We start from the raw sequence: 13,526 nt of genomic DNA on the forward strand, positions 1-13,526 counted from the left end.
TCAAGCCCTGATGTGGGTGTGGAGCTTACTTTAAAATTTTTTTAAAAAGGAAAAAAAGAATAGAGGTTCCATATGGGCAATCAGGAGTTTTATCTGGTTTCTTTGCTGCTATATCCCAAGTGCCCAGGGAAAGGTTTAGCATTCTGTAGGTGATCAGTAATAATAATAACAAAAACAGTATATATATATTTTTTCTTTTTTTAAAGATCTTATTTATTTATTCATAGAGATACAGAGAGAGAGAGAGGCAGAGACACAGGCAGGGAGAGGAGCCCGACATGGGACTCGATCCAGGGTCTCCAGGATCACACCCTGGGCTGCAGGCGGCGCCAAGCCGCAGCACCACCACCGGGGCTGCCCTTTTTTTTTTTTTTTTTAAAGACTTTATTTATTTGGCAGAGAGTGAGAGGACAAGCAGGGGGAGCTGCAGCGGGAGAAGGCGAAGCCAGCTCCCCACTGAGCAGGGAACCTGATGTGGGGCTCAATCCCGGGACCCCAGGATCATGACCTGACCCAAAGGCAGAGGCCTAAACACCTGAGCCACCCAGGCACCCCCCAAAGCAGCATTTTATTTTATTTTTTAAAAGATTTTATTTATTTATTCATGAGAGACACAGAGAGAGAGAGAGAGAGAGAGGCAGAGACACAGGCAGAGGGAGAAGCAGGCTCCATGCAGGGAGCCCGATGTGGGACTCGATTCCAGGACTCCAGGATCATGCCCTGGGCCGAAGGCAGGCGCTCAACCGCTGAGCCTCCCAGGCGTCCCCCAGAACAGCATTTTAATAAGTGTTTCCTGGGAATCCCTGGATGGCTCAGCGGTTGAGCGCCTGCCTTTGGCCCAGGGCATGATCCTGGAGTCCTGGAATCGAGTCCCACGTCGGGCTTCCTGCAGGGAGCCTACTTCTTCCTCTGCGTGTGTCTCTGCCTCTCTCTCCTCTGTGTCTTTCATGAATAAATAAATAAAATCTTTAAAATAATAATAATAATAATGTGTTTCCTGAAGCTAGTCACTGTTCTGATCATTCTATATACATTACCTCATCCAATCCTCATAAAAAAACCTCGTAGGAGCTTTGCAACCAAACTTGCAAGGTAGGTGTTACCTTTGTTTCTGAGATGAGGAGGTTAATGATTGTTAAGTTAACATAGCTAGTAAGTACATAGACCAGGTTTTGTACCCAAGAATTCTGGCCTCAGGGCCTCTGCTCTCAATCTTTGCACTATACTAACTCTCATAATAAGAAGTAAATTTCTGTTGGGAGAATAAAGACATTCCTGCTACAACCATCCACATAAGTCTTTCTGCACATTTCTATATGATGGATGTAACCAGTAACAGTTTGCCCTCCAAAATATATAAGGGAAGACTCATAAAATGGCTTTTTAAAAATTTTTTTTTCATAAAATGGCTTTTATCCAGACTTATAAAGTCATTATTTTTAACATATGGTTAAGAGAGATAAACCCAGGAAAACACAGCACATAAACTGTGAGAAAAGACTCAGCTTTTCCAGCAAAAAATGTTTGAATACAACAACATTAAGGTATGCTTTAAAAAACGTAAGTTATAAAAACAAAATTTGGAGAAACAAGCTGCCTTACGCAATGGCTAGGTTGTTTTAGAGAGCATTTTCACAATCTATTTCAAGCATTTTAAAATCTTTTTATCCTGGGGCACCTGGGTGGCTCAGTGGTTGAGCATCTGCCTTGGACTCCAGTCAAGATCCTGGAATCCTGGGATCAAGTCCTGTATTGGGCTCCCTAAAAGGACCCTACTTCTCCCTCTGCCTGTGTCTCTGCCTCTATGTGTCTCTCATGAATAAATTAATTAATTAATTAATTAATTAAATAAATAAAATATTTTATTTTTTTAAAGATTTATTTATTCAGAGAGAGCGGCAGAGACACAGACAGAGGGAGAAGCAGGCTCCATGCAGGAAGCCCGACATGGGACTCGATCCCGGGTCTCCAGGATCACACCCCGGGCTGCAGGCAGCACTAAACCTCTGCGCCACCGGGGCTGCCCAAATAAAATCTTTTAAAAAGTAAAATAAAATAAATCTTTTTCTCCCTGGACCTAAGTATTATTAGTCAGGACTCCTTTGGCTGTAGGTGACAGAAATCCAACACAGACTAGCTCAGGCAAAGGGAATTTATCCAGAAGAGTTGATCCTGGATCCAGGAGCTCAAAGCACTTCCCCAGGGATCTGAGCTCCTTGGCTCTCCCTGCCCCTGGCTCTGTTTTCCAGCAGCCTTCTTCCCTTGCTCTGCTGGGGAAGAAGCCCTGCCACCTCCATGTTAGCAAGCGCTGCATGGCTCTTGTCCTTAGGAAGACTCCCAGGATCCATAGCAATGCTCCAGAATAAATCTACCAAGGTTATATGCCCATTCTTGAGCAATCTCATGTTCAAGTACGGGGTTTTCTAACTGGCAAAGACAATGCTGTGTGTTGACCACTGTTTCATTTCTTCCTGGGCACAGAAGACTCCATTTCCGAGGTGGCCTCATATCTAGTGGAAGTGTGTGACTAATTCTGGCCAACCAAATATGGCAGTGAGATGTACAACTTCAGAGCTGCTGTACTCCCTCCCCCAGTCCTCCTACTCTCTGCTCCTTAATGGTTGATGCATGTACAGGTCTCATGGAAGGGCCCCAAAGAAGCTGTAAAGAACACTGAAGACACTAGAAGGAAGGAACTTCTATCTAAATTTCAGCTTATAGAAGGACCTTCCTGGGCAGCCAAGGTGGCTCAACAGTTTAGCGCCTTCTTCAGCCCAGGGTATGATCCTGGAGTCCCGGGATCGAGTCCCACATTGGGCTGCCTACATGGCACCTGCTTCTCCCTCTGCCTGTGTCTCTGCCTCTCTCTCTCTCTCTCTCTCTCTCTCTGTGTGTCTCTCATAAATAAATAAATAAATAAATAAATAAATAAATAAATAAATAAATAAATAAATAAATAAAGTATTTAAAAAAAGAAATAGAAGGACCTCCCCATGTCCTGCCTCCTCTACTTCCCAAAAACCTTTATCAAGCAAGGATATAACCAAGAAATAAATTCTTTTTTTTTTAAAAGATTTTATTCACTTATTTATAAAGACACACACACACACAGAGGCAGAGACACAAGCAGAGGGAGAAGCAGGCTCCACACAGGGAACCCGATGCAGGACTCGATCCCGGGACTCCAGGACCACACCCTGGGCCAAAGGCAGGCACTAAACCGCTGAGCCACCTAGGGATCTCCCAAGAAATAAATTCTTAACTGTGTTAAACCATGAGACTTGTGGTTTGTTGTTACCAATCTACCATGAGCAAATTGGCTCACACACCTACCCTTGGGACAGGACAGGTGGGGACATTTGCTTGAAAGCACATCCGAACCATAAAGTGGAAGGGGATGTTCCCAGTGGAAAGGGATGTGCATCAGACAAAAAAAGGAACAGATGAATACCTCAATCTAATTATCTTTTGGTTGTAAATTAGTCCCAAGGAAATAACCCAAAAGGAAACTGAAGTCATTTGAATAAGGATGTTCATTGCAGAGATATTTATAATAGCAATAGACTGGCAATGTCCCAAAAGCTTAAAGCATAGATGCGACAAAGCAAAATATGGTCAATCAGTATAATGGACCCCACTGACATAGGAAATAATGTGAAATGACAAATATCAGGGCCCCTGGCTGACTCAGCTGGTAGGGCATGTGACTCTCGATCTTGGGGTTGTGCATTCAAGCCCCATATTGGGTATAGAGATTACTTAAAAATAAGTCTTGAAAAATGAAATGAGAAATGTCAAGCACAAAAGGATTTCATTCTCTCCTTACTCCTTATAGGGGTGCTGGGGCTTGGACCTTTTCTGATTCCTGATGGACGGGTGGAGTCCCCAGAACTGGGAGCCCGAATCAAGAAGTTCTCACTGAAGCTGGAGAGGAGGAGGATCCAAAAATTCCACTGGAGGCCTGGGGTTCCCACCTGCAAGAAGACACCTAGGAAAGAGCATGAGATCAAGGTTCCAAACTAGAAGGAGGAGAGAAAAGTTTGAGCAGATGAGGATCAAGCTGCAGAAGTGGAGGCAGATACCCAGCGAGTGTCCGAGGATGTTCAGGGCTGGCTTTGGGGTCGGCTGGGCTGGCCATGTGAAGGGCCAAAACTGGGGTGGGCACCAGACCCTTCCAAGTCCCCTAGACAGGGCACAGTGTCTCTTCACTTACCCGGTGGAATGTCTGAACTTCTTCAGAGGAGTTCTTGACAGAGAGATGGAGGCCAGTCATCTATTGCCAACATAGTCTATTGTTAGTACCAAATGTTGGTCCCAAGGCCAGTGGGGATTCCATGTTTTCTGTACTGCATGTCACACTTGCCCCTTCTGATTTGTCCAGGCTGGTTGTGGGGGTGTGGAGGGTGGTCTGGAGGTAGTAGGGAGCAGTTGAGGATGAGGTAGATCCACAGGAATGGGGAGCAGTGCCATGGCTTTGCAAGAGCTGGCATTTCCATTTTCATCACGGCTGCGTAGCACATATGTCAGGAATCGCAGTTCTTCCAGCTTACTCGGGGAGCCCCTTACAAGTGGGCAGAGCACTGTGGTAGGCAGAATAATGGCCCCCCAAAGATGTCCGCATCCTGTGATTATGTTATGTTATAGAGCCAGGTAGGATTAACGCTGCAAATAGAAGTAAGGGTGCTAATCAGATGACCTTAAAACAAGAAAATGATCAGGGCACCTGAGTGGCTCGGTGGTGAGCATCCACCTTTGGTTCAGGTTGTGATCTCGGGGTTCTGGAATCGAGTCCCGCATCGTGCTCTCCACGGGGAGCCTGCTTCTCCCTCTGCCTATGTCTCTGCCTCTCTCTCTGTGTCTCTCATGAATAAATAAATAAAATCTTAAAAACAAAGAACAAAATGATCCTGGATTATCTGGGTGGGCTCTGTGGAATCACAAGGGGACTTTAAATGTGAAAGAGGGAGGGCAGGAAAGTCAGAGTCAGTGAGAGATTTGAAGATGCTATGCTGCTGGCTTTGAAGGTGGAGGAAGTGGCCATGAGTCCAGAAAATGCTGGCAGCCTCTCGAAGCCGGAAGGGACAAGGAAGTCTAGAGTCTCCGGAAGGAAGCAGCCTTCCAACACCTTGAATTTAGTTCAGTGACACCCATTCTGACTTTGGGCCTCCAGAACTGTGAGATAGTAAGTTTGTGTGATTTTAAACCATTATGCTTGTGATGTTTGGTTCCAGCAGTCATAGGAAACTCCTCTCCAGCCTCTAAGGTAAGTGCTGTGTGGCTCCGCTGCATGCTGTTCATGGAGACTCCTGAGCTGTTGAAGCCCAACGGGGTGCTTGTCAGAATCACCAGAGGACATTTATTTATTCATCTGTTTTTTTTTTTTTTAAGATTTTATTTATTCACGAGAGACACACACAGAGAGAGAGAGAGGCAGAGACACAGGCAGAGGGAGAAGCAGGCTCCATGCAGGGAGCCCAACGTGGGACTCCTGGGTCTCCGTGGGCTGAAGGCGGTACTAAACCACTGGGCCACTGGGGCAGCCCTATTTATCTGTTAGTTAATGTATTTATTATGGAATATTTCAATAACAGAATTGACAGATGTATAACAAACATCCACATATGTTTGTCACTGGAGAAACAAAAGATTGCCAATTTAGTTTTCCTATGGCCTCAAAAAAATGGAAAAAAATTCTTTAAAAAATGGAAAAAATTGGGATCCCTGGGTGGCGCAGCGGTTTGGCGCCTGCCTTTGGCCCAGGGCGCGATCCTGGAGGCCCGGGATCGAATCCCACGTCGGGCTCCCGGTGCATGGAGCCTGCTTCTCCCTCTGCCTGTGTCTCTGCCTCTCTCTCTCTCTCTCTGTGACTGTCATAAATAAAAAAAATAAAAATAAAATAAAGTGTGGTGATCTTTAAAAAAAAAAAAAAATGGAAAAAATTGTGTAGTAATTCCCGATATACCTACCATAAGATTCTATAATTTACATTGGACTCTTTATCATGCAACTGTTCATTTCTCCACCCATTTATCCACCCATCAACCCACCTCGTTTTTTCATGCATTTCAAAGTAAATTACATTGGCCCTGAGTCAAGGCCGGCAGTTTGCTGAAGCTGTTGGTTTAAAGCAGGAGTCTCAAGAAATGTCTTTCTAGGGGTACCTGGCTACGTCAGTTGGTAGAAAATGCAACTCTGGATCCTGGGGTCCTGAGTTCAGGGCAGCCCCATGTTGGGTGTAAAGCCTACTTAAAGGAAAACAAACAAACAAAGCTTCCCTAAACATTTCTGTGCAATTTTGTGTATGTGTGTGGTCCCATTTTCATTTCTCTTGGGTAAATACACAGGAATAGATGTACTGGGTCATAAGTAAGTTGTATGTTTATTTTTTTATTTTTATTTTTTTAAAGATTTTATTTATTCATGAGAGACACAGAAAGAGAGAGAGGCAGAGACACAGGCTGAGGGAGAAGCAGGCTCCACGCAGGGAGCCCGACGTGGGACTCGATTCCGGGTCTCCAGGATCTCGCCCTGGGCCAAAGGCAGGCGCTGAACCGCTGAGCCACCCAGGGATCCCCTGTATGTTTAATCTTATGAAACTGTTACACATTTTCCCAAAGTTGTGCAATTTAAAAAAATTAATGAATTAGCTAATTAATTAATTTTTATTTTTAAAAAGATTTTATTTATTTATTTGACAGAGAGAAAGAGAGCACAAGCAGGGCAAGCGGTAGGCAGAGGGAGAGGAAGAAGCAGGCTCCCTGCTTTACTGACAGCACCACGCAGGCACCTTTATTTATTTATTGGTTTATCTATTTATTTATTTATTTATTTATTTAAAATAATCTCTGCACCGAACGTGGGGATCAAACTCATGACTCCAAGATCAAGAGTCACGTGCTCTTCCAACTGAGCCAGCCAGGAGTGTTGTGCCATTTTAAACTTTCGACAAAAATGTAGAGCTTTAATTACTCTATATCCTCTTCAACATTTGGTGTCTTCAGTCTTGAGTTTTAGTCATTTTGTTGACAGTGTAGAAGTAGCTCATTGTGATTTCAGCTTGCATTTCCCTGATGACCAAGTGATGGAGACCACTTTTTGTGTGCATATTGGCTATCCATCTGTCTTTGTGAAGTGTCTTTTCAAATCCTTTGCCTATTTTAAACACTGGATTGTTTTCATTATTGAGTTTTAAGGACTTTTTAAAAGATTTTATTTATGTATTCATGAGAGAGAGAGAGGCAGAGAGGTAGGTAGAGGGAGAAGGAGGCTCCCTGTGGGGAGCCTGATGCGGGACTGGATCCCAGGATCCCAGGATCCCAGGATCACAACCGGAGCCAAAGGCAGATGCTCAACGACTGAGCCACCCAGGTGCCCCAAGAATGTTTTTTATATCCTGGATACATTTTCTTTGTCAGATACATATTTTGAGAATATTTTTACTCAGTCCATAGCAGAGTTAAAGTGGGTGGTACGGCTGTGTTTCTTGGTGAGCAGGGAGCAGCAGAGAGAGTTCTCTAGAGCTTGATTGATGTATTCCACCAGGAATCCAGAGGTAAGTTAGTTAGGGTACCTGCTTCCCCCCATGATGATGTGATGGCCATGGGCATCAAGGCGACCATTGATCTTCAGCAGCACTGCTGTTTATTCTCAGCCAGAGTACCTGTGAGTCAAGAGCTGATGGACTTAAGTGGCAGTTTTCAGACCACAAGGTCACCAAAAGTCCCCTTGAATGGTCATGTTCAGGATTTTGAATGATCCTTAATGACACGCTGAGTGATGCCATGTCTGATCTCAACCCTGATGTGCAGTATCTTGCTGCCAGGGCATTGATGGCTGTTCAGGAGGAAGAGGATCCTGTTCATTCCTTACCTTTGGGTGGACTTGAATTTCAGCCAACTCGGTGATGGTCCTGCAGAATTGCTTAGACAAGCAGCAACAAAGCTGGCATGACTTCAAAGTTCTCAGGTCATGGGGCTTTGGAAATGGGGCTTTCCTGCCATCCTCAGCTAATATGACAGGATATCTGCTAGATAGTTTAGGCTGCTCAGCTAGCAAATGTGAATATCCAACTCTTTGAAGACTGATAAGGTAGGAACTGAACTAAGTGAGTTCCAGGCACTGCTGGCTGCCAGGTGATGGGAACTCCCCTCCCTAAAAATAACCTGGCTCAGTGGCAATGTCTCCCCAGAAAGTCACGTACATTAGCCATCACAGGATTTCTTCACACAGTGTCACAAAGAAGTCACTTAGTCTGGGGACTTCTTGAGGCAGGCTGGATGGGATGGCTTTGAGGATGTAAAGTTATGCTGGTCTGGAGGAAGGCCAAGGACAAGTAAGAAATAAAGAGGAATCCCTGAAAAAAAACATACAGTGAGGCTGATACAGGAGGAATCCCATCTCTTTTCTGAGGTCACTTGGGGCAATCAGAGTGGGAAAGTAGGGCACGGGCTGCTCAGATTCTTGATCACTAAGAAACCCCAGATTCTAGAACTACCTGGGGTAAGGTATTCCTAACCCAGGAGTCCAGACCCTTTGCCCTTTATCTTGCAGATACACGCTGCCTAGAATGAACATGTCCAGGAATATCAGTCTGGCTCACAAAACTACACTTCTCAGGATTGGCCTGGAGGTGGCGCCCCTGCTGTTGGTCTGGAACCACTGGACAGAGACCTAGGCGGGTCTGGCAAATGGATGAGGATGTTACCCAGTGGAAGATGCCCAGAGGGTCAGGCTGTTTCCTTCCTTCCTTCCTTCCTTCCTTCTTTCTTTCTTTCTTTCTTTCTTTCTTTCTTTCTTTCTTTCTTTCAAAAGAGCGGGGGGGTGGGGGCGGAGAGGTAGGCAGAGGGAGAGGGAAGCGGAGAATCCCAAGCAGTCCACAGAAGCAGAACTCGATCTCATGACCCTGAGATCATGATCTGAGCCGAAATCAAGAGTCCCATGCTTAACTGATTGAACCTCCCAGGCACCCCAAGGCTAGTCCTTTTCATCAGCTCCTGGAAAAGAACAGGGACATTGCCCAAGCCTAAGACCACTGGCATATCTTCCAACTGCTCAAGACTTATCTTGAAATCTGTTTTTAAATCCATCCCCTCAGATCCAGAGTGATCTGGGCTTTAAATACTACAACCCGATTTCTTTGCAAAACATTTCAAATATAGCCTTACCACAAATCCTTCCATGACACACCTTAAACATTCTCCTGATCAAGGGGTGACTGGCTGACTTAGTTGGAAGAACATGTGACTCCTAATTGTGTGGTTGTGAGTTGGAGTCCCACATCCGGTGTAGAGATTATTTAAATAAATATAACTTAAAGAAAAAAATTCTTCTGACCAAAATGCAGTCTGGGTGTTTAAAGAGCAAAGATACATGTGACATTCTCAAGGAAAGGTTTGCAAGCAGGGCTAGAGGAGCCAGTAATCCCCTGGCCAGCCCCTTCCTCGTTATGTTGAATCCAGGGTCCTCTAGTGGAGGGGTCAGGAAGGAGGCAGAGCTACAGGAACTCTGAGGCCCCTTCTTTACGGAATGGGATTCAGTTTCTTCATCTCTGGGCCACTGTTCTGGCCAAGGGATCTGAGCTCTGCAAACAGGCTGAGGCATGTCTGCAAGACTGCCTTCCATTCCTTACCTCTGTGATCTGCTTCTAGTGTCTGAATGTGGAGAATCAGCAAAGCAAGGCACAGTCCCAAGTAGTGGCTACTTTGAGACTACAGTAGCCCTGGTTGAGGGCAGAGCCTATGACATGAGGTCCAGCCTGGTTAATGACTGCCCTCAAGGGCAGTCCCTGGTGTGCATGTGCATGTGTGTATGTGTGTGTGTGCATGTGTGTTCCCAGGGCAGAGCCAAGCAGAGCCTTTCCTTCCAGTCTCCATCCGCGGATACACCATCCCAGCTGAGGTGTGAGGAGTCCCCCAACCACCCCCCGCCCAGGCCTTTTATTTATCCCTTCAGCATCAGCTGGTGATGAGTCCTATGTTCCATTTACCACCTTCCCTTCCCCTAAAAAAAGGTCACTCATTTTATAATCAAGCTAATGTACATTCACTGTTGAGGAAAGCAGATAAATGTTTAATAAAATCTGGAATCTCCTAAGAAGTTGGCTTTGTAGCTTCCTGGCTGAGAAAGCGGCATTCATAAGAGTGAGGAGATAACGAAAATGCTAAATAACTCGGGGTAGCTTTCGATGTCAGGAAAATCAAAATATTCCATTCTCGTATTGCTCGGTGAAAATGATCCGGCAGGAAGACTCACTGGGGCTTTGACGTACCCATACTTGCTCCACTTCGTATTTGCCCAGGCTTCCAGGGAGCAGTGAGGCCCAAAAGAGTGTGATGGAAAGAAACCCTATTCAGAAAAAAAGCTTGTGGGTGGGCAGCCCTGGTGGCTTAGTGGTTTGGCGCCGCCTTCGGCCCAGGGCATGATCCATCCTGGAGACCCAGGATCGAGTCCCACGTTGGGCTCCCTGCACGGAGCTTGCTTCTCCCTCTGCCTGTGTCTCTGCCTCTTTTTCTCTCTGTGTCTCTCACAAATAAATAAAATCATTAAAAAAAAAAAAAAAAAAAAAAGCTTGTGGGTAACTGCCCCCTGGAAACTAAATTTGTCTTCTGCTGCCAGGCCAGCAAGGGCTGCGAATCCTTGAATGGTGTGCCCATGGAGGGGAGGATCAGAGGCGACACTGTCACCGTCCTAACACTTCGAAGAATGGCATCAGGTGTGGCTGCAGGCTGGCTGCAGGCAGGCTCCTCTAGGATGGTGTTCCCAGTGGCCTCGGAGGGCTAGGAAGGAAGGAATAGAAATCACTGTGAGTAGTTGAAAGCCTAAAGACTCTTTTCAAGCAAGCCATATGAGCTCGAAATGTGTGTCTCTTCCCAGCTTGTTTTATTCTTGCCCTTTGGGTTATTATTATTTTTTCTAATCTTTTCATTCCCTTCACTCAGAATGAGTGATTTCCTTATCAGGGTGCTGGGCAATACATTTTTCACAGCTTTCAGGGCACACTGCAAATCTGAAACCATTGTCTGGCCGGCACAGCTCTCAGCCGTGATCATTTCTATCATCAAGGTAAACCTGCTGGCATATGTTTTTGTTTTTTATTTTCCTCAAATTTTATTCATAAGCGTTGTCTTTTACTGGTCAAATAAATGGTAGCATTCTTTGTGACTGTGTTATCCAAAAATAAAAGAGAATTTTAACAATCATCAAAATAAAACCTGTTAGACCATTTCTAACAGTAATGAATTGGTTCCTGAAGATTTGATTAAAGACAAAACTAGGTCAATTTAAGCAGATTCCGAATGAGACAGAAAGAAAGCCCATGGGTTGGGGGGAGGGGGGGCAGGAAAGGAAGGCATGGAATCATAGGCACAGTAAAAAAAAATTCTAAAAGTATAAAAATCACAAAGAAAATCCACAAATCACCTTGCATGTTTACTCTGTCTCTCTGTGTCTGTCTCTCTCTCTAAATGTTAGAAATGAAACTAGAAACCTTACTAATGTATAATAATAGTATCAGGGTTGCCTGGCTGTCTTAGTCCATAAAGGATGTGACTCTCAATCTCCGGGAGGTAAGTTCAAGCCCCACACTGGGAATTGAGTTTACTTAAAATAAAATAAAATAAAATAAAATAAAATAAAATAAAATTAAATTAAATTAAATTAAATAAAAATTAAATAAATAAATAGATAAATAAATAAATATTTATATTTATATATATATATCTATATATATATATATCAGCTGAGAATAACTTTATTGCTGAAAGGCTGAGAAGAACTAGTTAAAGCAGGCTGGAGGCATGGGGACTGCTGGCTGGCTTGGTCCATAGAGCATGCAACCCTTGGTCACAGGGTTGTATGTTTGAGCCCTACTCTGGATATAGAGGTCACTCAAAAAATAAATAAATAAATAAATAAATAAATAAATAAATAAATAAAAATTCTTAAGATATATTTATAATTATTTCCCCATTCCTTGTACTACTCACATATTTCTTTTTTAAAATATTTTTATTTATTTATCCATGAAAGGCAGAGAGAGAGAGAGAGAGAGAGAGAGAGGCAGAGACATAGGCAGAGGGAGAAGCAGGCTCCATGCAGGGATCCCAATGGGGGACTTGATCTTGCGATTCTGGGATCACACCCTGGGCTGAAGGCAGATGCTCAACCACTGAGCCACCCAGGTGTCCCTACTTATATATTTCTTACTAATTTTTATTGAGATGTAATTTCACATGCCATCACCTTTTTTAAAATTCACCTTTAGCTTTTTTTCCTCTTTCAGGGACGGTGTCCGTAGGCGTTTGACATACCATCATAAGCTGCCCTACAATACAGCCTCTAACAAAACTAGGCTGTCCCGAACCCCTGGCAATAGAATCGTTTACCTTTATACCAAGAATGTTGGGAAAGCGCCAAAGTCTGCATGTGGCATGTGCCCTGGCCGACTTCGAGGAGTTCGTGCTGTGAGACCTAAAGTCCTTATGAGATTGTCTCAAACGAAAAAACACGTCAGCAGGGCCTACGGTGGTTCCATGTGTGCTAAGTGTGTTCGTGACAGGATCAAGCGTGCTTTCCTTATTGAGGAGCAGAAAATCGTTGTGAAAGTGTTGAAGGCTCAAGCACAGAGTCAGAAAGCTAAATAAAAAAAAATGAGGATTTTTTTTGAGTAATAAAAATCAAAGAGCTTGAAAAAAATTCACCTTTAAAAAAAAAAAAAGATTTTATTTATTTGTTTGACCAAAAGAGAGAGAGCACAAGCAGGGGGACCGGCAGGCAGAGGGAGAGTGAGAAGCAGGCTCCCTGCTTAGTCCTGATGCAGGACTCAATCCCAGGACCCTGGGATCATGACCTGAACCAAAGGCAGGCTTTACTGACTGAGCCACCCAGGTGCCCTTAAAATTCCCCCTTTTGAATAAGTGTACAATTTAGTGGGTTTTGGTGTATTCACAGGCATCACTGCTATCTCGTCCCAGAACATTTTTCAGCACCCCTAAAAGAAGGGTTGTGACCACTGGCAATCACTCTCCATTCTCCCTCTCCTATTTCTGGGCAACCACTAGCCCACTTCCTGTTTTTATGAATGTGCCTATTCTGGACATTTCATACAAATATAATCATATAATATGTGGCTTTTTGTGATTGACTTTTTTTAAAGATTTTATTTATTTATTCATGAGAGACAGAGAGACAGAGAGAGAGAGAGAGAGGCAGAAACACAGGCAGAGGGAGAAGCAGGCTCCATGCAGGGACCTGACGTGGGACTTGATTCCGGGTCTTCAGGATTAGGCCCTGGACGGAAGGCAGATGCTAAACCGCTGAGCCATCTGGGCTGCCCTTGTGATTGACTTCTTTCACTAAGCATACATTTTTTAATTGTGGAAAAATATACAAAACATAAAAGCCATATACCATTTTAGGCATTTTATTTATTTTTAAAGATTTATTTATTTATTTTAGAGAGAGCATGGAGGGGAGGGGTAGAGGGAGGGGGAGAACCTCAAGCAGACTCCCCCACTGAGTATGGAGCC

General features: G+C 44.2%; 2 long non-coding RNA genes, 1 other non-coding gene and 1 pseudogene across 3 annotated transcripts in view; 3 read left to right on the forward strand and 1 right to left on the reverse strand.

Moving 5' to 3' along the window:
* Positions 1 to 5,862, forward strand: part of LOC144286821 (uncharacterized) — a 46,758-nt gene extending 40,896 nt beyond the window's left edge. Inside the window, exon 3 of the long non-coding RNA XR_013354764.1 lies at positions 3,836 to 5,862. This is a non-coding gene — a long non-coding RNA (uncharacterized LOC144286821). The remainder of the gene's footprint in view (positions 1 to 3,835) is intronic.
* LOC144286822 (uncharacterized) lies at positions 3,106 to 8,452 on the reverse strand. The gene is made up of 3 exons (XR_013354765.1): positions 7,870 to 8,452; positions 4,214 to 4,662; positions 3,106 to 3,988 (listed from the first exon to the last, which is right to left on the reverse strand). It is a non-coding gene; the product is annotated as an uncharacterized LOC144286822 (long non-coding RNA).
* LOC144287321 (small nucleolar RNA SNORA2/SNORA34 family) lies at positions 6,081 to 6,189 on the forward strand. Its single transcript, XR_013355157.1, has one exon. It is a non-coding gene; the product is annotated as a small nucleolar RNA SNORA2/SNORA34 family (small nucleolar RNA).
* Positions 8,453 to 11,828: 3,376 nt separating the features above from the next.
* Positions 11,829 to 12,673, forward strand: LOC144285374 (large ribosomal subunit protein eL34 pseudogene; annotated as a pseudogene).
* Positions 12,674 to 13,526: the final 853 nt, after the last annotated feature.

The sequence above is a fragment of the Canis aureus genome, chromosome 16 (genome assembly GCF_053574225.1).
Source record: "Canis aureus isolate CA01 chromosome 16, VMU_Caureus_v.1.0, whole genome shotgun sequence".
NCBI lineage: Eukaryota > Metazoa > Chordata > Mammalia > Carnivora > Canidae > Canis > Canis aureus.